Here is a 24,429-nt window from a genome sequence, read left to right on the forward strand (position 1 = left end):
GATGTATTTCTCACATATCTCAGAGCCTCTCGCCGTCGTCGTCGTCGTCGTCGTCGCCGCCGCCGCCGCCGCCGCCGCTTCTGCAGAAGTAGCAAATGGCCATCGTAGCAAATGCGGCGAGAGACGCCCTGCCTTCGATTCCGAATGCACAAAGTGTGTGGTCTTGTTTCTCAGTCTATATTTGATCGGTCTCGTAAGAGGTTGAATGTAACGAATGGGTGGGAAAGAGCAAGGGGCAGCGGCTGTGTAGAACGAAAACACAAATCCTCAGGGGTGTGAGCGTTTCGAGATGACTCGCATACATGTATATGTTGGTCGTCAGTGACCATGTGGCCTAATGGATAAGACGTCGGACATCGGATCTGAATATTACAGGTTCGAATGCTGTCACGCTTGTGTTTTTCCAGTTCTGAAAAAGAAACATAACGTTTTAATGTAGCAATTGAGCAGTACGAAACCGTCTGAATGTTGCTGTTGACCATTTTTTGCTTGGAGATGCTCTTGAGCTTGAAACACACACAACAAGACCGGTGTTAACTAGTGAAATGGTCGGCAGAGTGCCGACACCGCGAGTTTTGACTGGCACTTGCACATATAAAACAAGGTCGTAAAGTAACTCGTTCGGCTTTTGAGTCACATAAAGTATGTGTGTTAATTTTGACACCACTATCTCTGCATGTTGTCATGCAATTTCTTTACCTCTCAGAAATGATTATGACATAAAAGTGAATTACGTGACGAGTGTGACGTTAGGAAAACATTAGGCTGCATGGAGAGAAACTGTATGGGACCACCCAACCGAAACGAGTACTGTGTGACGTGCTACCCGGCAGGTATTCACCGGGGTAGCCGGCTAGCTCAGTCGGTAGAGCGTCAGGCTCTCAATCCCAGGGTCGTTGGTTCGACCCACACGCTGGGCGGAACGGAATTTTGTTCCGATGCAGATGTAAATTACCGTTTTTCTGATTAACGATATTTAATGGAAATAGCAACTGTTAACTTTGCCTACGTCTCTGTCAGTCGCAAGGAATCTGTATTTGAAGGTGAAGGTGATTTTGTAGACATGTGTGAAAGACATGTTCTGAAATGCAAGTGTTGTTGTTTCGAGAGCACATCGGTTACGTGTCAGATGTGTAGCCAAGCAGTAATGGGTCGCCATAGCTGCTAATATTAGCCTGTAATATGAAGTGTTGTCAGCTGAAGTCTGATGATGCAGACGACCGTAAGGACGAAGTACCCAAGAGTACCGCTAGGCCGCGCCTCTTTAGCGCAGTGGTAGAGCACTGGTCTAATAATCCAGGGGTCGTAAGTTCCATCCTCACAGGAGAAAGAAGAATTTTGGAAATGAGTTGCGCGTCGTGGCTGTATAGCAAACAGTATCTGTGATGACGAACAATTAGCAACAGGCGTTTTTTTAAGAATTACTCTCAGATGTGATTAAGGCGAATGGCGCAGATAAAGCATTTGAAAAAGCGGTACAGCAGAAGGTGGGACGAGGCAGTCTGAATTACATTTTACAGATGTATTTCTCACATATCTCAGAGCCTCTCGCCGTCGTCGTCGTCGTCGTCGTCGTCGTCGTCACCGCCGCCGCCGCTTCTGCAGAAGTAGCAAATGGCCATCGTAGCAAATGCGGCGAGGGACGCCCTGCCTTCGATTCCGAATGCACAAAGTGTGTGGTCTTGTTTCTCAGTCTATATTTGATCGGTCTCGTAAGAGGTTGAATGTAACGAATGGGTGGGAAAGAGCAAGGGGCAGCGGCTGTGTAGAACGAAAACACAAATCCTCAGGGGTGTGAGCGTTTCGAGATGAGTCGCATACATGTATATGTTGGTCGTCAGTGACCATGTGGCCTAATGGATAAGACGTCGGACTTCGGATCTGAAGATTACAGGTTCGAATGCTGTCACGCTTGTGTTTTTCCAGTTCTGAAAAAGAAACATACCGTTTTAATGTAGCAATTGAGCAGTACGAAACCGTCTGAATGTTGCTGTTGACCATTTTTTGCTTGGAGATGCTCTTGAGCTTGAAACACACACAACAAGACCGGTGTTAACTAGCGAAATGGTCGGCAGAGTGCCGACACCGCGAGTTTTGACTGGCACTTGCACATATAAAACAAGGTCGTAAAGTAACTCGTTCGGCTTTTGAGTCACATAAAGTATGTGTGTTAATTTTGACGCCACTAGCTCTGCATGTTGTCATGCAATTTCTTTACCTCTCATAAATGATTATGACATAAAAGTGAAGTACGTGACGAGTGTGACGTTAGGAAAACATTAGGCTGCATGGAGAGAAACTGTATGGGACCACCCAACCGAAACGAGTACTGTGTCACGTGCTACCCGGTAGGTATTCACCGGGGTAGCCGGCTAGCTCAGTAGGTAGAGCGACAGGCTCTCAATCCCAGGGTCGTTGATTCGAGCCACACGTTGGGCGGAACGGAATTTTGTTCCGCTGCAGATGTAAATTACCGTTTTTCTGATTAACGATATTTAATGGAAATAGCAACTGTTAACTTTGCCTACGTCTCTGTCAGTCACAAGGAATCTGTATTTGAAGGTGAAGGTGATTTTGTAGACATGTGTGAAAGACATGTTCTGAAATGCAAGTGTTGTTGTTTCGAGAGCACATCGGTTACGTGTCAGATGTGTAGCCAAGCAGTAATGGGTCGCCATAGCTGCAAATATTAGCCTGTAATGTGAAGTGTTGTCAGCTGAAGTCTGATGATGCAGACGACCGTAAGGACGAAGTACCCAAGAGTACCGCTAGGCCGCGCTTCTTTAGCTCAGTGGTAGAGCACTGGTCTAATAATCCAGGGGTCGTAAGTTCCATCCTCACAGGAGAAAGATGAATTTTGGAAATCAGTTGCGCGTCGTGGCTGTATAGCAAACAGTATCTGTGATGACGAACAATTAGCAACAGGCGTTTTTTTAAGAATTACTCTCAGATGTGATTAAGGCGAATGGCGCAGATAAAGCATTTGAAAAAGCGGTACAGCAGAAGGTGGGACGAGGCAGTCTGAATTACATTTTACAGATGTATTTCTCACATATCTCAGAGCCTCTCGCGGTCGTCGTCGTCGTCGTCGTCGTCGTCGTCGTCGCCGCCGCCGCCGCCGCCGCCGCCGCTTCTGCAGAAGTAGCAAATGGCCATCGTAGCAAATGCGGCGAGGGACGCCCTGCCTTCGATTCCGAATGCACAAAGTGTGTGGTCTTGTTTCTCAGTCTATATTTGATCGGTCTCGTAAGAGGTTGAATGTAACGAATGGGTGGGAAAGAGCAAGAGGCAGCGTCTGTGTAGAACGAAAACACAAATCCTCAGGGGTGTGAGCGTTTCGAGATGAGTCGCATACATGTAAATGTTGGTCGTCAGTGACCATGTGGCCTAATGGATAAGACGTCGGGCTTCGGATCTGAAGATTACAGGTTCGAATGCTGTCACGCTTGTGTTTTTCCAGTTCTGAAAAAGAAACTCCGTTTTAATGTAGCAATTTAGCAGTACGAAACCGTCTGAATGTTGCTGTTGACCATTTTTTGCTTGGAGATGCTCTTGAGCTTGAAACACACACAACAAGACCGGTGTTAACTAGCGAAATGGTCGGCAGAGTGCCGACACCGCGAGTTTTGACTGGCACTTGCACATATAAAACAAGGTCGTAAAGTAACTCGTTCGGCTTTTGAGTCACATAAAGTATGTGTGTTAATTTTGACGCCACTAGCTCTGCATGTTGTCATGCAATTTCTTTACCTCTCAGAAATGATTATGACATAAAGGTGAAGTACGTGACGAGTGTGACGTTAGGAAAACATTAGGATGCATGGAGAGAAACTGTATGGGACCACCCAACCGAAACGAGTACTGTGTGACGTGCTACCCGGCAGGTATTCACTGCGGTAGCCGGCTAGCTCAGTCGGTAGAGCGTCAGGCTCTTAATCCCAGGGTGGTTGGTTCGAGCCACACGCTGGGCGGAACGGAATTTTGTTCCGCTGCAGATGTAAATTACCGTTTTCTGATTAACGATATTTAATGGAAATAGCAACTGTTAACTTTGCCTACGTCTCTGTCAGTCGCAAGGAATCTGTATTTGAAGGTGAAGGTGATTTTGTAGACATGTGTGAAAGACATGTTCTGAAATGCAAGTGTTGTTGTTTCGAGAGCACATCGGTTACGTGTCAGATGTGTAGCCAAGCAGTAATGGGTCGCCATAGCTGCAAATATTAGCCTGTAATATGAAGTGTTGTCAGCTGAAGTCTGATGATGCAGACGACCGTAAGGACGAAGTACCCAAGAGTACCGCTAGGCCGCGCCTCTTTAGCTCAGTGGTAGAGCACTGGTCTAATAATCCAGGGGTCGTAAGTTCCATCCTCACAGGAGAAAGATGAATTTTGGAAATCAGTTGCGCGTCGTGGCTGTATAGCAAACAGTATCTGTGATGACGAACAATTAGCAACAGGCGTTTTTTTAAGAATTACTCTCAGATGTGATTAAGGCGAATGGCGCAGATAAAGCATTTGAAAAAGCGGTACAGCAGAAGGTGGGACGAGGCAGTCTGAATTACATTTTACAGATGTATTTCTCACATATCTCAGAGCCTCTCGCGGTCGTCGTCGTCGTCGTCGTCGTCGTCGTCGCCGCCGCCGCCGCTTCTGCAGAAGTAGCAAATGGCCATCGTAGCAAATGCGGCGAGGGACGCCCTGCCTTCGATTCCGAATGCACAAAGTGTGTGGTCTTGTTTCTCAGTCTATATTTGATCGGTCTCGTAAGAGGTTGAATGTAACGAATGGGTGGGAAAGAGCAAGAGGCAGCGTCTGTGTAGAACGAAAACACAAATCCTCAGGGGTGTGAGCGTTTCGAGATGAGTCGCATACATGTAAATGTTGGTCGTCAGTGACCATGTGGCCTAATGGATAAGACGTCGGGCTTCGGATCTGAAGATTACAGGTTCGAATGCTGTCACGCTTGTGTTTTTCCAGTTCTGAAAAAGAAACTCCGTTTTAATGTAGCAATTTAGCAGTACGAAACCGTCTGAATGTTGCTGTTGACCATTTTTTGCTTGGAGATGCTCTTGAGCTTGAAACACACACAACAAGACCGGTGTTAACTAGCGAAATGGTCGGCAGAGTGCCGACACCGCGAGTTTTGACTGGCACTTGCACATATAAAACAAGGTCGTAAAGTAACTCGTTCGGCTTTTGAGTCACATAAAGTATGTGTGTTAATTTTGACGCCACTAGCTCTGCATGTTGTCATGCAATTTCTTTACCTCTCAGAAATGATTATGACATAAAAGTGAAGTACGTGACGAGTGTGACGTTAGGAAAACATTAGGATGCATGGAGAGAAACTGTATGGGACCACCCAACCGAAACGAGTACTGTGTGACGTGCTACCCGGCAGGTATTCACCGCGGTAGCCGGCTAGCTCAGTCGGTAGAGCGTCAGGCTCTTAATCCCAGGGTCGTTGGTTCGAGCCACACGCTGGGCGGAACGGAATTTTGTTCCGCTGCAGATGTAAATTACCGTTTTCTGATTAACGATATTTAATGGAAATAGCAACTGTTAACTTTGCCTACGTCTCTGTCAGTCGCAAGGAATCTGTATTTGAAGGTGAAGGTGATTTTGTAGACATGTGTGAAAGACATGTTCTGAAATGCAAGTGTTGTTGTTTCGAGAGCACATCGGTTACGTGTCAGATGTGTAGCCAAGCAGTAATGGGTCGCCATAGCTGCAAATATTAGCCTGTAATATGAAGTGTTGTCAGCTGAAGTCTGATGATGCAGACGACCGTAAGGACGAAGTACCCAAGAGTACCGCTAGGCCGCGCCTCTTTAGCTCAGTGGTAGAGCACTGGTCTAATAATCCAGGGGTCGTAAGTTCCATCCTCACAGGAGAAAGATGAATTTTGGAAATCAGTTGCGCGTCGTGGCTGTATAGCAAACAGTATCTGTGATGACGAACAATTAGCAACAGGCGTTTTTTTAAGAATTACTCTCAGATGTGATTAAGGCGAATGGCGCAGATAAAGCATTTGAAAAAGCGGTACAGCAGAAGGTGGGACGAGGCAGTCTGAATTACATTTTACAGATGTATTTCTCACATATCTCAGAGCCTCTCGCGGTCGTCGTCGTCGTCGTCGTTGCCGCCGCCGCCGCTTCTGCAGAAGTAGCAAATGGCCATCGTAGCAAATGCGGCGAGGGACGCCCTGCCTTCGATTCCGAATGCACAAAGTGTGTGGTCTTGTTTCTCAGTCTATATTTGATCGGTCTCGTAAGAGGTTGAATGTAACGAATGGGTGGGAAAGAGCAAGAGGCAGCGTCTGTGTAGAACGAAAACACAAATCCTCAGGGGTGTGATCGTTTCGAGATGAGTCGCATACATGTAAATGTTGGTCGTCAGTGACCATGTGGCCTAATGGATAAGACGTCGGACTTCGGATCTGAAGATTACAGGTTCGAATGCTGTCACACTTGTGTCTTTCCAGTTCTGAAAAAGAAACTCCGTTTTAATGTAGCAATTGAGCAGTACGAAACCGTCTGAATGTTGCTGTTGACCATTTTTTGCTTGGAGATGCTCTTGAGCTTGAAACACACACAACAAGACCGGTGTTAACTAGCGAAATGGTCGGCAGAGTGCCGACACCGCGAGTTTTGACTGGCACTTGCACATATAAAACAAGGTCGTAAAGTAACTCGTTCGGCTTTTGAGTCACATAAAGTATGTGTGTTAATTTTGACGCCACTAGCTCTGCATGTTGTCATGCAATTTCTTTACCTCTCAGAAATGATTATGACATAAAAGTGAAGTACGTGACGAGTGTGACGTTAGGAAAACATTAGGATGCATGGAGAGAAACTGTATGGGACCACCCAACCGAAACGAGTACTGTGTGACGTGCTACCCGGCAGGTATTCACCGCGGTAGCCGGCTAGCTCAGTCGGTAGAGCGTCAGGCTCTTAATCCCAGGGTCGTTGGTTCGAGCCACACGCTGGGCGGAACGGAATTTTGTTCCGCTGCAGATGTAAATTACCGTTTTCTGATTAACGATATTTAATGGAAATAGCAACTGTTAACTTTGCCTACGTCTCTGTCAGTCGCAAGGAATCTGTATTTGAAGGTGAAGGTGATTTTGTAGACATGTGTGAAAGACATGTTCTGAAATGCAAGTGTTGTTGTTTCGAGAGCACATCGGTTACGTGTCAGATGTGTAGCCAAGCAGTAATGGGTCGCCATAGCTGCAAATATTAGCCTGTAATATGAAGTGTTGTCAGCTGAAGTCTGATGATGCAGACGACCGTAAGGACGAAGTACCCAAGAGTACCGCTAGGCCGCGCCTCTTTAGCTCAGTGGTAGAGCACTGGTCTAATAATCCAGGGGTCGTAAGTTCCATCCTCACAGGAGAAAGATGAATTTTGGAAATCAGTTGCGCGTCGTGGCTGTATAGCAAACAGTATCTGTGATGACGAACAATTAGCAACAGGCGTTTTTTTAAGAATTACTCTCAGATGTGATTAAGGCGAATGGCGCAGATAAAGCATTTGAAAAAGCGGTACAGCAGAAGGTGGGACGAGGCAGTCTGAATTACATTTTACAGATGTATTTCTCACATATCTCAGAGCCTCTCGCGGTCGTCGTCGTCGTCGTCGTCGTCGTCGTCGCCGCCGCCGCCGCTTCTGCAGAAGTAGCAAATGGCCATCGTAGCAAATGCGGCGAGGGACGCCCTGCCTTCGATTCCGAATGCACAAAGTGTGTGGTCTTGTTTCTCAGTCTATATTTGATCGGTCTCGTAAGAGGTTGAATGTAACGAATGGGTGGGAAAGAGCAAGAGGCAGCGTCTGTGTAGAACGAAAACACAAATCCTCAGGGGTGTGATCGTTTCGAGATGAGTCGCATACATGTAAATGTTGGTCGTCAGTGACCATGTGGCCTAATGGATAAGACGTCGGACTTCGGATCTGAAGATTACAGGTTCGAATGCTGTCACACTTGTGTCTTTCCAGTTCTGAAAAAGAAACTCCGTTTTAATGTAGCAATTGAGCAGTACGAAACCGTCTGAATGTTGCTGTTGACCATTTTTTGCTTGGAGATGCTCTTGAGCTTGAAACACACACAACAAGACCGGTGTTAACTAGCGAAATGGTCGGCAGAGTGCCGACACCGCGAGTTTTGACTGGCACTTGCACATATAAAACAACGTCGTAAAGTAACTCGTTCGGCCTTTGAGTCACATAAAGTATGTGTGTTAATTTTGACGCCACTAGCTCTGCATGTTGTCATGCAATTTCTTTACCTCTCAGAAATGATTATGACATAAAAGTGAAGTACGTGACGAGTGTGACGTTAGGAAAACATTAGGCTGCATGGAGAGAAACTGTATGGGACCACCCAACCGAAACGAGTACTGTGTGACGTGCTACCCGGCAGGTATTCACCGCGGTAGCCGGCTAGCCCAGTCGGTAGAGCGTCAGGCTCTTAATCCCAGGGTCGTTGGTTCGAGCCACACGCTGGGCGGAACGGAATTTTGTTCCGCTGCAGATGTAAATTACCGTTTTTCTGATTAACGATATTTAATGGAAATAGCAACTGTTAACTTTGCCTACGTCTCTGTCAGTCGCAAGGAATCTGTATTTGAAGGTGAAGGTGATTTTGTAGACATGTGTGAAAGACATGTTCTGAAATGCAAGTGTTGTTGTTTCGAGAGCACATCGGTTACGTGTCAGATGTGTAGCCAAGCAGTAATGGGTCGCCATAGCTGCAAATATTAGCCTGTAATATGAAGTGTTGTCAGCTGAAGTCTGATGATGCAGACGACCGTAAGGACGAAGTACCCAAGAGTACCGCTAGGCCGCGCCTCTTTAGCTCAGTGGTAGAGCACTGGTCTAATAATCCAGGGGTCGTAAGTTCCATCCTCACAGGAGAAAGATGAGTTTTGGAAATCAGTTGCGCGTCGTGGCTGTATAGCAAACAGTATCTGTGATGACGAACAATTAGCAACAGGCGTTTTTTTAAGAATTACTCTCAGATGTGATTAAGGCGAATGGCGCAGATAAAGCATTTGAAAAAGCGGTACAGCAGAAGGTGGGACGAGGCAGTCTGAATTACATTTTACAGATGTATTTCTCACATATCTCAGAGCCTCTCGCGGTCGTCGTCGTCGTCCCCGCCGCCGCTTCTGCAGAAGTAGCAAATGGCCATCGTAGCAAATGCGGCGAGGGACGCCCTGCCTTCGATTCCGAATGCACAAAGTGTGTGGTCTTGTTTCTCAGTCTATATTTGATCGGTCTCGTAAGAGGTTGAATGTAACGAATGGGTGGGAAAGAGCAAGAGGCAGCGTCTGTGTAGAACGAAAACACAAATCCTCAGGGGTGTGATCGTTTCGAGATGAGTCGCATACATGTAAATGTTGGTCGTCAGTGACCATGTGGCCTAATGGATAAGACGTCGGACTTCGGATCTGAAGATTACAGGTTCGAATGCTGTCACACTTGTGTCTTTCCAGTTCTGAAAAAGAAACTCCGTTTTAATGTAGCAATTGAGCAGTACGAAACCGTCTGAATGTTGCTGTTGACCATTTTTTGCTTGGAGATGCTCTTGAGCTTGAAACACACACAACAAGACCGGTGTTAACTAGCGAAATGGTCGGCAGAGTGCCGACACCGCGAGTTTTGACTGGCACTTGCACATATAAAACAACGTCGTAAAGTAACTCGTTCGGCTTTTGAGTCACATAAAGTATGTGTGTTAATTTTGACGCCACTAGCTCTGCATGTTGTCATGCAATTTCTTTACCTCTCAGAAATGATTATGACATAAAAGTGAAGTACGTGACGAGTGTGACGTTAGGAAAACATTAGGCTGCATGGAGAGAAACTGTATGGGACCACCCAACCGAAACGAGTACTGTGTGACGTGCTACCCGGCAGGTATTCACCGCGGTAGCCGGCTAGCCCAGTCGGTAGAGCGTCAGGCTCTTAATCCCAGGGTCGTTGGTTCGAGCCACACGCTGGGCGGAACGGAATTTTGTTCCGCTGCAGATGTAAATTACCGTTTTTCTGATTAACGATATTTAATGGAAATAGCAACTGTTAACTTTGCCTACGTCTCTGTCAGTCGCAAGGAATCTGTATTTGAAGGTGAAGGTGATTTTGTAGACATGTGTGAAAGACATGTTCTGAAATGCAAGTGTTGTTGTTTCGAGAGCACATCGGTTACGTGTCAGATGTGTAGCCAAGCAGTAATGGGTCGCCATAGCTGCAAATATTAGCCTGTAATATGAAGTGTTGTCAGCTGAAGTCTGATGATGCAGACGACCGTAAGGACGAAGTACCCAAGAGTACCGCTAGGCCGCGCCTCTTTAGCTCAGTGGTAGAGCACTGGTCTAATAATCCAGGGGTCGTAAGTTCCATCCTCACAGGAGAAAGATGAGTTTTGGAAATCAGTTGCGCGTCGTGGCTGTATAGCAAACAGTATCTGTGATGACGAACAATTAGCAACAGGCGTTTTTTTAAGAATTACTCTCAGATGTGATTAAGGCGAATGGCGCAGATAAAGCATTTGAAAAAGCGGTACAGCAGAAGGTGGGACGAGGCAGTCTGAATTACATTTTACAGATGTATTTCTCACATATCTCAGAGCCTCTCGCGGTCGTCGTCGTCGTCGTCGTCGCCGCTTCTGCAGAAGTAGCAAATGGCCATCGTAGCAAATGCGGCGAGGGACGCCCTGCCTTCGATTCCGAATGCACAAAGTGTGTGGTCTTGTTTCTCAGTCTATATTTGATCGGTCTCGTAAGAGGTTGAATGTAACGAATGGGTGGGAAAGAGCAAGAGGCAGCGGCTGTGTAGAACGAAAACACAAATCCTCAGGGGTGTGAGCGTTTCGAGATGAGTCGCATATATGTAAATGTTGGTCGTCAGTGACCATGTAGCCTAATGGATAAGACGTCGGACTTCGGATCTGAAGCTTACAGGTTCGAATGCTGTCACACTTGTGTCTTTCCAGTTCTGAAAAAGAAACTCCGTTTTAATGTAGCAATTGAGCAGTACGAAACCGTCTGAATGTTGCTGTTGACCATTTTTTGCTTGGAGATGCTCTTGAGCTTGAAACACACACAACAAGACCGGTGTTAACTAGCGAAATGGTCGGCAGAGTGCCGACACCGCGAGTTTTGACTGGCACTTGCACATATAAAACAAGGTCGTAAAGTAACTCGTTCGGCTTTTGAGTCACATAAAGTATGTGTGTTAATTTTGACGCCACTAGCTCTGCATGTTGTCATGCAATTTCTTTACCTCTCAGAAATGATTATGACATAAAAGTGAAGTACGTGACGAGTGTGACGTTAGGAAAACATTAGGCTGCATGGAGAGAAACTGTATGGGACCACCCAACCGAAACGAGTACTGTGTGACGTGCTACCCGGCAGGTATTCACCGCGGTAGCCGGCTAGCTCAGTCGGTAGAGCGTCAGGCTCTTAATCCCAGGGTCGTTGGTTCGAGCCACACGCTGGGCGGAACGGAATTTTGTTCCGCTGCAGATGTAAATTACCGTTTTTCTGATTAACGATATTTAATGGAAATAGCAACTGTTAACTTTGCCTACGTCTCTGTCAGTCACAAGGAATCTGTATTTGAAGGTGAAGGTGATTTTGTAGACATGTGTGAAAGACATGTTCTGAAATGCAAGTGTTGTTGTTTCGAGAGCACATCGGTTACGTGTCAGATGTGTAGCCAAGCAGTAATGGGTCGCCATAGCTGCAAATATTAGCCTGTAATGTGAAGTGTTGTCAGCTGAAGTCTGATGATGCAGACGACCGTAAGGACGAAGTACCCAAGAGTACCGCTAGGCCGCGCTTCTTTAGCCCAGTGGTAGAGCACTGGTCTAATAATCCAGGGGTCGTAAGTTCCATCCTCACAGGAGAAAGATGAATTTTGGTAATCAGTTGCGCGTCGTGGCTGTATAGCAAACAGTATCTGTGATGACGAACAATTAGCAACAGGCGTTTTTTTAAGAATTACTCTCAGATGTGATTAAGGCGAATGGCGCAGATAAAGCATTTGAAAAAGCGGTACAGCAGAAGGTGGGACGAGGCAGTCTGAATTACATTTTACAGATGTATTTCTCACATATCTCAGAGCCTCTCGCGGTCGTCGTCGTCGTCGTCGTCGTCGTCGTCGTCGTCGCCGCCGCCGCCGCTTCTGCAGAAGTAGCAAATGGCCATCGTAGCAAATGCGGCGAGGGACGCCCTGCCTTCGATTCCGAATGCACAAAGTGTGTGGTCTTGTTTCTCAGTCTATATTTGATCGGTCTCGTAAGAGGTTGAATGTAACGAATGGGTGGAAAAGAGCAAGAGGCAGCGGCTGTGTAGAACGAAAACACAAATCCTCAGGGGTGTGAGAGTTTCGAGATGAGTCGCATACATGTAAATGTTGGTCGTCAGTGACCATGTGGCCTAATGGAAAAGACGTCGGACTTCGGATCTGAAGATTACAGGTTCGAATGCTGTCACGCTTGTGTTTTTCCAGTTCTGAAAAAGAAACTCCGTTTTAATGTAGCAATTGAGCAGTACGAAACCGTCTGAATGTTGCTGTTGACCATTTTTTGCTTGGAGATGTTCTTGAGCTTGAAACACACACAACAAGACCGGTGTTAACTAGCGAAATGGTCGGCAGAGTGCCGACACCGCGAGTTTTGACTGGCACTTGCACATATAAAACAAGGTCGTAAAGTAACTCGTTCGGCTTTTGAGTCACATAAAGTATGTGTGTTAATTTTGACGCCACTAGCTCTGCATGTTGTCATGCAATTTCTTTACCTCTCAGAAATGATTATGACATAAAAGTGAAGTACGTGACGAGTGTGACGTTAGGAAAACATTAGGCTGCATGGAGAGAAACTGTATGGGACCACCCAACCGAAACGAGTACTGTGTGACGTGCTACCCGGCAGGTATTCACCGCGGTAGCCGGCTAGCCCAGTCGGTAGAGCGTCAGGCTCTTAATCCCAGGGTCGTTGGTTCGAGCCACACGCTGGGCGGAACGGAATTTTGTTCCGCTGCAGATGTAAATTACCGTTTTTCTGATTAACGATATTTAATGGAAATAGCAACTGTTAACTTTGCCTACGTCTCTGTCAGTCGCAAGGAATCTGTATTTGAAGGTGAAGGTGATTTTGTAGACATGTGTGAAAGACATGTTCTGAAATGCAAGTGTTGTTGTTTCGAGAGCACATCGGTTACGTGTCAGATGTGTAGCCAAGCAGTAATGGGTCGCCATAGCTGCAAATATTAGCCTGTAATATGAAGTGTTGTCAGCTGAAGTCTGATGATGCAGACGACCGTAAGGACGAAGTACCCAAGAGTACCGCTAGGCCGCGCCTCTTTAGCTCAGTGGTAGAGCACTGGTCTAATAATCCAGGGGTCGTAAGTTCCATCCTCACAGGAGAAAGATGAGTTTTGGAAATCAGTTGCGCGTCGTGGCTGTATAGCAAACAGTATCTGTGATGACGAACAATTAGCAACAGGCGTTTTTTTAAGAATTACTCTCAGATGTGATTAAGGCGAATGGCGCAGATAAAGCATTTGAAAAAGCGGTACAGCAGAAGGTGGGACGAGGCAGTCTGAATTACATTTTACAGATGTATTTCTCACATATCTCAGAGCCTCTCGCGGTCGTCGTCGTCGTCGTCGTCGTCGTCGTCGTCGCCGCTTCTGCAGAAGTAGCAAATGGCCATCGTAGCAAATGCGGCGAGGGACGCCCTGCCTTCGATTCCGAATGCACAAAGTGTGTGGTCTTGTTTCTCAGTCTATATTTGATCGGTCTCGTAAGAGGTTGAATGTAACGAATGGGTGGGAAAGAGCAAGAGGCAGCGGCTGTGTAGAACGAAAACACAAATCCTCAGGGGTGTGAGCGTTTCGAGATGAGTCGCATATATGTAAATGTTGGTCGTCAGTGACCATGTAGCCTAATGGATAAGACGTCGGACTTCGGATCTGAAGCTTACAGGTTCGAATGCTGTCACACTTGTGTCTTTCCAGTTCTGAAAAAGAAACTCCGTTTTAATGTAGCAATTGAGCAGTACGAAACCGTCTGAATGTTGCTGTTGACCATTTTTTGCTTGGAGATGCTCTTGAGCTTGAAACACACACAACAAGACCGGTGTTAACTAGCGAAATGGTCGGCAGAGTGCCGACACCGCGAGTTTTGACTGGCACTTGCACATATAAAACAAGGTCGTAAAGTAACTCGTTCGGCTTTTGAGTCACATAAAGTATGTGTGTTAATTTTGACGCCACTAGCTCTGCATGTTGTCATGCAATTTCTTTACCTCTCAGAAATGATTATGACATAAAAGTGAAGTACGTGACGAGTGTGACGTTAGGAAAACATTAGGCTGCATGGAGAGAAACTGTATGGGACCACCCAACCGAAACGAGTACTGTGTGACGTGCTACCCGGCAGGTATTCACCGCGGTAGCCGGCTAGCTCAGTCGGTAGAGCGTCAGGCTCTTAATCCCAGGGTCGTTGGTTCGAGCCACACGCTGGGCGGAACGGAATTTTGTTCCGCTGCAGATGTAAATTACCGTTTTTCTGATTAACGATATTTAATGGAAATAGCAACTGTTAACTTTGCCTACGTCTCTGTCAGTCACAAGGAATCTGTATTTGAAGGTGAAGGTGATTTTGTAGACATGTGTGAAAGACATGTTCTGAAATGCAAGTGTTGTTGTTTCGAGAGCACATCGGTTACGTGTCAGATGTGTAGCCAAGCAGTAATGGGTCGCCATAGCTGCAAATATTAGCCTGTAATGTGAAGTGTTGTCAGCTGAAGTCTGATGATGCAGACGACCGTAAGGACGAAGTACCCAAGAGTACCGCTAGGCCGCGCTTCTTTAGCCCAGTGGTAGAGCACTGGTCTAATAATCCAGGGGTCGTAAGTTCCATCCTCACAGGAGAAAGATGAATTTTGGTAATCAGTTGCGCGTCGTGGCTGTATAGCAAACAGTATCTGTGATGACGAACAATTAGCAACAGGCGTTTTTTTAAGAATTACTCTCAGATGTGATTAAGGCGAATGGCGCAGATAAAGCATTTGAAAAAGCGGTACAGCAGAAGGTGGGACGAGGCAGTCTGAATTACATTTTACAGATGTATTTCTCACATATCTCAGAGCCTCTCGCGGTCGTCGTCGTCGTCGTCGTCGTCGTCGCCGCCGCCGCCGCCGCTTCTGCATAAGTAGCAAATGGCCATCGTAGCAAATGCGGCGAGGGACGCCCTGCCTTCGATTCCGAATGCACAAAGTGTGTGGTCTTGTTTCTCAGTCTATATTTGATCGGTCTCGTAAGAGGTTGAATGTAACGAATGGGTGGAAAAGAGCAAGAGGCAGCGGCTGTGTAGAACGAAAACACAAATCCTCAGGGGTGTGAGCGTTTCGAGATGAGTCGCATACATGTAAATGTTGGTCGTCAGTGACCATGTGGCCTAATGGATAAGACGTCGGACTTCGGATCTGAAGATTACAGGTTCGAATGCTGTCACGCTTGTGTTTTTCCAGTTCTGAAAAAGAAACTCCGTTTTAATGTAGCAATTGAGCAGTACGAAACCGTCTGAATGTTGCTGTTGACCATTTTTTGCTTGGAGATGTTCTTGAGCTTGAAACACACACAACAAGACCGGTGTTAACTAGCGAAATGGTCGGCAGAGTGCCGACACCGCGAGTTTTGACTGGCACTTGCACATATAAAACAAGGTCGTAAAGTAACTCGTTCGGCTTTTGAGTCACATAAAGTATGTGTGTTAATTTTGACGCCACTAGCTCTGCATGTTGTCATGCAATTTCTTTACCTCTCAGAAATGATTATGACATAAAAGTGAAGTACGTGACGAGTGTGACGTTAGGAAAACATTAGGCTGCATGGAGAGAAACTGTATGGGACCACCCAACCGAAACGAGTACTGTGTCACGTGCTACCCGGCAGGTATTCACTGCGGTAGCCGGCTAGCTCAGTCGGTACAGCATCAGGCTCTTAATCCCAGGGTCGTTGGTTCGAGCCACACGCTGGGCGGAACGGAATTTTGTTCCGCTGCAGATGTAAATTACCGTTATTCTGATTAACGATATTTAATGGAAATAGCAACTGTTAACTTTGCCTACGTCTCTGTCAGTCTCAAGGAATCTGTATTTGAAGGTGAAGGTGATTTTGTAGACATGTGTGAAAGACATGTTCTGAAATGCAAGTGTTGTTGTTTCGAGAGCACATCGGTTACGTGTCAGATGTGTAGCCAAGCAGTATTGGGTCGCCATAGCTGCAAATATTAGCCTGTAATATGAAGTGTTGTCAGCTGAAGTCTGATGATGCAGACGACCTTAAGGACGAAGTACCCAAGAGTACCGCTAGGCCGCGCCTCTTTAGCTCGGTGGTTGAGCACTGGTCTAATAATCCAGGGGTCTTAAGTTCCATCCTCACAGGAGAAAGATGAATTTTGGAAATCAGTTGCGCGTCGTGGCTGTATAGCAAACAGTATCTGTGATGACGAACATTTAGCAACAGGCGTTTTTTTAAGAATTACTCTCAGATGTGATTAAGGCGAATGGCGCGGATAAATCATTTGAAAAAGCGGTACAGCAGAAGGTGGGACGAGGCAGTCTGAATTACATTTTACAGATGTATTTCTCACATATCTCAGAGCCTCTCGCGGTCGTCGTCGTCGTCGTCGTCGTCGTCGTCGTCGCCGCCGCCGCTTCTGCAGAAGTAGCAAATGGCCATCGTAGCAAATGCGGCGAGGGACGCCCTGCCTTCGATTCCGAATGCACAAAGTGAGTGGTCTTGTTTCTCAGTCTATACTTGATCGGTCTCGTAAGAGGTTGAATGTAACGAATGGGTGGGAAAGAGCAAGGGGCAGCGGCTGTGTAGAACGAAAACACAAATCCTCAGGGGTGTGAGCGTTTCGAGATGAGTCGCATACATGTATATGTTGGTCGTCAGTGACCATGTGGCCTAATGGATAAGACGTCGGACATCGGATCTGAAGATTACAGGTTCGAATGCTGTCACGCTTGTGTTTTTCCAGTTCTGAAAAAGAAACATACCGTTTTAATGTAGCAATTGAGCAGTACGAAACCGTCTGAATGTTGCTGTTGACCATTTTTTGCTTGGAGATGCTCTTGAGCTTGAAACACACACAACAAGACCGGTGTTAACTAGCGAAATGGTCGGCAGAGTGCCGACACCGCGAGTTTTGACTGGCACTTGCACATATAAAACAAGGTCGTAAAGTAACTCGTTCGGCTTTTGAGTCACATAAAGTATGTGTGTTAATTTTGACGCCACTAGCTCTGCATGTTGTCATGCAATTTCTTTACCTCTCAGAAATGATTATGACATAAAAGTGAAGTACGTGACGAGTGTGACGTTAGGAAAACATTAGGCTGCATGGAGAGAAACTGTATGGGACCACCCAACCGAAACGAGTACTGTGTGACGTGCTACCCGGCAGGTATTCACCGCAGTAGCCGGCTAGCTCAGTCGGTAGAGCATCAGGCTCTTAATCCCAGGGTCGTTGGTTCGAGCCACACGCTGGGCGGAACGGAATTTTGTTCCGCTGCAGATGTAAATTACCGTTATTCTGATTAACGATATTTAATGGAAATAGCAACTGTTAACTTTGCCTACGTCTCTGTCAGTCTCAAGGAATCTGTATTTGAAGGTGAAGGTGATTTTGTAGACATGTGTGAAAGACATGTTCTGAAATGCAAGTGTTCTTGTTTCGAGAGCACATCGGTTACGTGTCAGATGTGTAGCCAAGCAGTAATGGGTCGCCATAGCTGCAAATATTAGCCTGTAATATGAAGTGTTGTCAGCTGAAGTCTGATGATGCAGACGACCGTAAGGACGAAGTACCCAAGAGTACCGCTAGGCCGCGCCTCTTTAGCTCGGTGGTAGAGCACTGGTCTAATAATCCAGGGGTCGTAAGTTCCATCCTCACAGGAGAAAGATGAATTTTGGAAATCAGTTGCGCGTCGTGGCTGTATAGCAAACAGTATCTGTGATGACGAACAATTAGCAACAGGCGTTTTTTTAAGAATTACTCTCAGATGTGATTAAGGCGAATGGCGCAGATAAAGCAATTGAAAAAGCGGTACAGCAGAAGGTGGGACGAGGCAGTCTGAATTACATTTTACAGATGTATTTCTCACATGTCTCAGAGCCTCTCGCGGTCGTCGTCGTTGTCGTCGTCGTCGTCGTCGTCGTCGCCGCCGCCGCCGCTTCTGCAGAAGTAGCAAATGGCCATCGTAGCAAATGCGGCGAGGGACGCCCTGCCTTCGATTCCGAATGCACAAAGTGAGTGGTCTTGTTTCTCAGTCTATACTTGATCGGTCTCGTAAGAGGTTGAATGTAACGAATGGGTGGGAAAGAGCAAGGGGCAGCGGCTGTGTAGAACGAAAACACAAATCCTCAGGGGTGTGAGCGTTTCGAGATGAGTCGCATACATGTATATGTTGGTCGTCAGTGACCATGTGGCCTAATGGATAAGACGTCGGACATCGGATCTGAAGATTACAGGTTCGAATGCTGTCACGCTTGTGCTTTTCCAGTTCTGAAAAAGAAACATACCGTTTTAATGTAGCAATTGAGCAGTACGAAACCGTCTGAATGTTGCTGTTGACCATTTTTTGCTTGGAGATGCTCTTGAGCTTGAAACACACACAACAAGACCGGTGTTAACTAGCGAAATGGTCGGCAGAGTGCCGACACCGCGAGTTTTGACTGGCACTTGCACATATAAAACAAGGTCGTAAAGTAACTCGTTCGGCTTTTGAGTCACATAAAGTATGTGTGTTAATTTTGACGCCACTAGCTCTGCATGTTGTCATGCAATTTCTTTACCTCTCAGAAATGATTATGACATAAAAGTGAAGTACGTGACGAGTGTGACGTTAGGAAAACATTAGGCTGCATGGAGAGAAACTGTATGGGACCACCCAACCGAAACGAGTACTGTGTGACGTGCTACCCGGCAGGTATTCACCGCAGTAGCCGGCTAGCTCAGTCGGTAGAGCATCAGGCTCTTAATCCCAGGGTCGTTGGTTCGCGCCACACGCTGGGCGGAACGGAATTTTGTTCCGCTGCAGATGTAAATTACCGTTATTCTGATTAACGATATTTAATGGAAATAGCAACTGTTAACTTTGCCTACGTCTCTGTCAGTCTCAAGGAATCTGTATTTGAAGGTGAAGGTGATTTTGTAGACATGTGTGAAAGACATGTTCTGAAATGCAAGTGTTGTTGTTTCGAGAGCACATCGGTTACGTGTCAGATGTGTAGCCAAGCAGTAATGGGTCGCCATAGCTGCAAATATTAGCCTGTAATATGAAGTGTTGTCAGCTGAAGTCTGATGATGCAGACGACCGTAAGGACGAAGTACCCAAGAGTACCGCTAGGCCGCGCCTCTTTAGCTCGGTGGTAGAGCACTGGTCTAATAATCCAGGGGTCGTAAGTTCCATCCTCACAGGAGAAAGATGAATTTTGGAAATCAGTTGCGCGTCGTGGCTGTATAGCAAACAGTATCTGTGATGACGAACAATTAGCAACAGGCGTTTTTTTAAGAATTACTCTCAGATGTGATTAAGGCGAATGGCGCAGATAAAGCATTTGAAAAAGCGGTACAGCAGAAGGTGGGACGAGGCAGTCTGAATTACATTTTACAGATGTATTTCTCACATGTCTCAGAGCCTCTCGCGGTCGTCGACGTCGCCGTCGTCGTCGTCGTCGTCGTCGTCGTCGTCGTCGCCGCCGCCGCCGCTTCTGCGGAAGTAGCAAATGGCCATCGTAGCAAATGCGGCGAGGGACGCCCTGCCTTCGATTCCGAATGCACAAAGTGAGTGGTCTTATTTCTCAGTCTATATTTGATCGGTCTCGTAAGAGGTTGAATGTAACGAATGGGTGGGAAAGAGCAAGGGGCAGCGGCTGTGTAGAACGAAAACACAAATCCTCAGGGGTGTGAGCGTTTCGAGATGAGTCGCATACATGTATATGTTGGTCGTCAGTGACCATGTGGCCTAATGGATAAGACGTCGGACATCGGATCTGAAGATTACAGGTTCGAATGCTGTCACGCTTGTGTTTTTCCAGTTCTGAAAAAGAAACATACCGTTTTAATGTAGCAATTGAGCAGTACGAAACCGTCTGAATGTTGCTGTTGACCATTTTTTGCTTGGAGATGCTCTTGAGCTTGAAACACACACAACAAGACCGGTGTTAACTAGCGAAATGGTCGGCAGAGTGCCGACACCGCGAGTTTTGACTGGCACTTGCACATATAAAACAAGGTCGTAAAGTAACTCGTTCGGCTTTTGAGTCACATAAAGTATGTGTGTTAATTTTGACGCCACTAGCTCTGCATGTTGTCATGCAATTTCTTTACCTCTCAGAAATGATTATGACATAAAAGTGAAGTACGTGACGAGTGTGACGTTAGGAAAACATTAGGCTGCATGGAGAGAAACTGTATGGGACCACCCAACCGAAACGAGTACTGTGTCACGTGCTACCCGGCAGGTATTCACCGCGGTAGCCGGCTAGCTCAGTCGGTAGAGCGACAGGCTCTCAATCCCAGGGTCGTTGGTTCGAGCCACACGCTGGGCGGAACGGAATTTTGTTCCGCTGCAGATGTAAATTACCGTTTTTCTGATTAACGATATTTAATGGAAATAGCATCTGTTAACTTTGCCTACGTCTCTGTCAGTCGCAAGGAATCTGTATTTGAAGGTGAAGGTGATTTTGTAGACATGTGTGAAGGACATGTTCTGAAATGCAAGTGTTGTTGTTTCGAGAGCACATCGGTTACGTGTCAGATGTGTAGCCAAGCAGTAATGGGTCGCCATAGCTGCAAATATTAGCCTGTAATATGAAGTGTTGTCAGCTGAAGTCTGATGATGCAGACGACCGTAAGGACGAAGTACCCAAGAGTACCGCTAGGCCGCGCCTCTTTAGCTCAGTGGTAGAGCACTGGTCTAATAATCCAGGGGTCGTAAGTTCCATCCTCACAGGAGGAAGATGAGTTTTGGAAATCAGTTGCGCGTCGTGGCTGTATAGCAAACAGTATCTGTGATGACGAACAATTAGCAACAGGCGATTTTTTAAGAATTACTCTCAGATGTGATTAAGGCGAATGGCGCAGATAAAGCATTTGAAAAAGCGGTACAGCAGAAGGTGGGACGAGGCAGTCTGAATTACATTTTACAGATGTATTTCTCACATATCTCAGAGCCTCTCGCGGTCGTCGTCGTCGTCGTCGTCGTCGTCGTCGTCGTCGTCGTCGTCGTCGCCGCCGCCGCCGCCGCCGCCGCTTCTGCAGAAGTAGCAAATGGCCATCGTAGCAAATGCGGCGAGGGACGCCCTGCCTTCGATTCCGAATGCACAAAGTGTGTGGTCTTGTTTCTCAGTCTATATTTGATCGGTCTCGTAAGAGGTTGAATGTAACGAATGGGTGGGAAAGAGCAAGAGGCAGCGGCTGTGTAGAACGAAAACACAAATCCTCAGGGGTGTGAGCGTTTCGAGATGAGTCGCATATATGTAAATGTTGGTCGTCAGTGACCATGTAGCCTAATGGATAAGACGTCGGACTTCGGATCTGAAGATTACAGGTTCGAATGCTGTCACACTTGTGTATTTCCAGTTCTGAAAAAGAAACTCCGTTTTAATGTAGCAATTGAGCAGTACGAAACCGTCTGAATGTTGCTGTTGACCATTTTTTGCTTGGAGATGCTCTTGAGCTTGAAACACACACAACAAGACCGGTGTTAACTAGCGAAATGGTCGGCAGAGTGCCGACACCGCGAGTTTTGACTGGCACTTGCACATATAAAACAAGGTCGTAAAGTAACTCGTTCGGCTTTTGAGTCACATAAAGTATGTGTGTTAATTTTGACGCCACTAGCTCTGCATGTTGTCATGCAATTTCTTTACCTCTCAGAAATGATTATGACATAAAAGTGAAGTACGTGACGAGTGTGACGTTAGGAAAACATTAGGCTGCATGGAGAGAAACTGTATGGGACCACCCAACCGAAACGAGTACTGTGTGACGTGCTACCCGGCAGGTATTCACCGCGGTAGCCGGCTAGCTCAGTCGGTAGAGCGTCAGGCTCTTAATCCCAGGGTCGTTGGTTCGAGCCACACGCTGGGCGGAACGGAAATTTGTTCCGCTGCAGATGTAAATTACCGTTTTTCTGATTAACGATATTTAATGGAAATAGCAACTGTTAACTTTGCCTACGTCTCTGTCAGTCACAAGGAATCTGTATTTGAAGGTGAAGGTGATTTTGTAGACATGTGTGAAAGACATGTTCTGAAATGCAAGTGTTGTTGTTTCGAGAGCACATCGGTTACGTGTCAGATGTGTAGCCAAGCAGTAATGGGTCGCCATAGCTGCAAATATTAGAATGTAATGTGAAGTGTTGTCAGCTGAAGTCTGATGATGCAGACGACCGTAAGGACGAAGTACCCAAGAGTACCGCTAGGCCGCGCCTCTTTAGCTCAGTGGTAGAGCACTGGTCTAATAATCCAGGGGTCGTAAGTTCCATCCTCACAGGAGAAAGATGAATTTTGGAAATCAGTTGCGCGTCGTGGCTGTATAGCAAACAGTATCTGTGATGACGAACAATTAGCAACAGGCGTTTTTTTAAGAATTACTCTCAGATGTGATTAAGGCGAATGGCGCAGATAAAGCATTTGAAAAAGCGGTACAGCAGAAGGTGGGACGAGGCAGTCTGAATTACATTTTACAGATGTATTTCTCACATATCTCAGAGCCTCTCGCGGTCGTCGTCGTCGTCGTCGTCGTCGCCGCCGCCGCTTCTGCAGAAGTAGCAAATGGCCATCGTAGCAAATGCGGCGAGGGACGCCCTGCCTTCGATTCCGAATGCACAAAGTGTGTGGTCTTGTTTCTCAGTCTATATTTGATCGGTCTCGTAAGAGGTTGAATGTAACGAATGGGTGGAAAAGAGCAAGAGGCAGCGGCTGTGTAGAACGAAAACACAAATCCTCAGGGGTGTGAGAGTTTCGAGATGAGTCGCATACATGTAAATGTTGGTCGTCAGTGACCATGTGGCCTAATGGAAAAGACGTCGGACTTCGGATCTGAAGATTACAGGTTCGAATGCTGTCACGCTTGTGTTTTTCCAGTTCTGAAAAAGAAACTCCGTTTTAATGTAGCAATTGAGCAGTACGAAACCGTCTGAATGTTGCTGTTGACCATTTTTTGCTTGGAGATGCTCTTGAGCTTGAAACACACACAACAAGACCGGTGTTAACTAGCGAAATGGTCGGCAGAGTGCCGACACCGCGAGTTTTGACTGGCACTTGCACATATAAAACAAGGTCGTAAAGTAACTCGTTCGGCTTTTGAGTCACATAAAGTATGTGTGTTAATTTTGACGCCACTAGCTCTGCATGTTGTCATGCAATTTCTTTACCTCTCAGAAATGATTATGACATAAAAGTGAAGTACGTGACGAGTGTGACGTTAGGAAAACATTAGGCTGCATGGAGAGAAACTGTATGGGACCACCCAACCGAAACGAGTACTGTGTCACGTGCTACCCGGCAGGTATACACTGCGGTAGCCGGCTAGCTCAGTCGGTAGAGCATCAGGCTCTTAATCCCAGGGTCGTTGGTTCGAGCCACACGCTGGGCGGAACGGAATTTTGTTCCGCTGCAGATGTAAATTACCGTTATTCTGATTAACGATATTTAATGGAAATAGCAACTGTTAACTTTGCCTACGTCTCTGTCAGTCTCAAGGAATCTGTATTTGAAGGTGAAGGTGATTTTGTAGACATGTGTGAAAGACATGTTCTGAAATGCAAGTGTTGTTGTTTCGAGAGCACATCGGTTACGTGTCAGATGTGTAGCCAAGCAGTAATGGGTCGCCATAGCTGCAAATATTAGCCTGTAATATGAAGTGTTGTCAGCTGAAGTCTGATGATGCAGACGACCGTAAGGACGAAGTACCCAAGAGTACCACTAGGCCGCGCCTCTTTAGCTCAGTGGTAGAGCACTGGTCTAATAATCCAGGGGTCTTAAGTTCCATCCTCACAGGAGAAAGATGAATTTTGGTAATCAGTTGCGCGTCGTGGCTGTATAGCAAACAGTATCTGTGATGACGAACATTTAGCAACAGGCGTTTTTTTAAGAATTACTCTCAGATGTGATTAAGGCGAATGGCGCAGATAAATCATTTGAAAAAGCGGTACAGCAGAAGGTGGGACGAGGCAGTCTGAATTACATTTTACAGGTGTATTTCTCACATATCTCAGAGCCTCTCGCGGTCGTCGTCGTCGTCGTCGTCGTCGTCGTCGTCGTCGTCGTCGTCGTCGCCGCCGCCACCGCCGCCGCTTCTGCAGAAGTAGCAAATGGCCATCGTAGCAAATG

General features: G+C 46.5%; 1 non-coding gene across 1 annotated transcript; it reads left to right on the top strand.

The window, feature by feature from the left end:
- The first annotated feature begins 20,978 nt into the window (after positions 1-20,978).
- On the top strand, positions 20,979-21,050 carry Trnai-aau (transfer RNA isoleucine (anticodon AAU)). Its single transcript has one exon. It is a non-coding gene; the product is annotated as a tRNA-Ile (tRNA).
- Positions 21,051-24,429: the final 3,379 nt, after the last annotated feature.

The sequence above is a fragment of the Schistocerca gregaria genome, chromosome 4, assembly GCF_023897955.1.
Source record: "Schistocerca gregaria isolate iqSchGreg1 chromosome 4, iqSchGreg1.2, whole genome shotgun sequence".
Taxonomy (NCBI): Eukaryota; Metazoa; Arthropoda; class Insecta; order Orthoptera; family Acrididae; genus Schistocerca; species Schistocerca gregaria.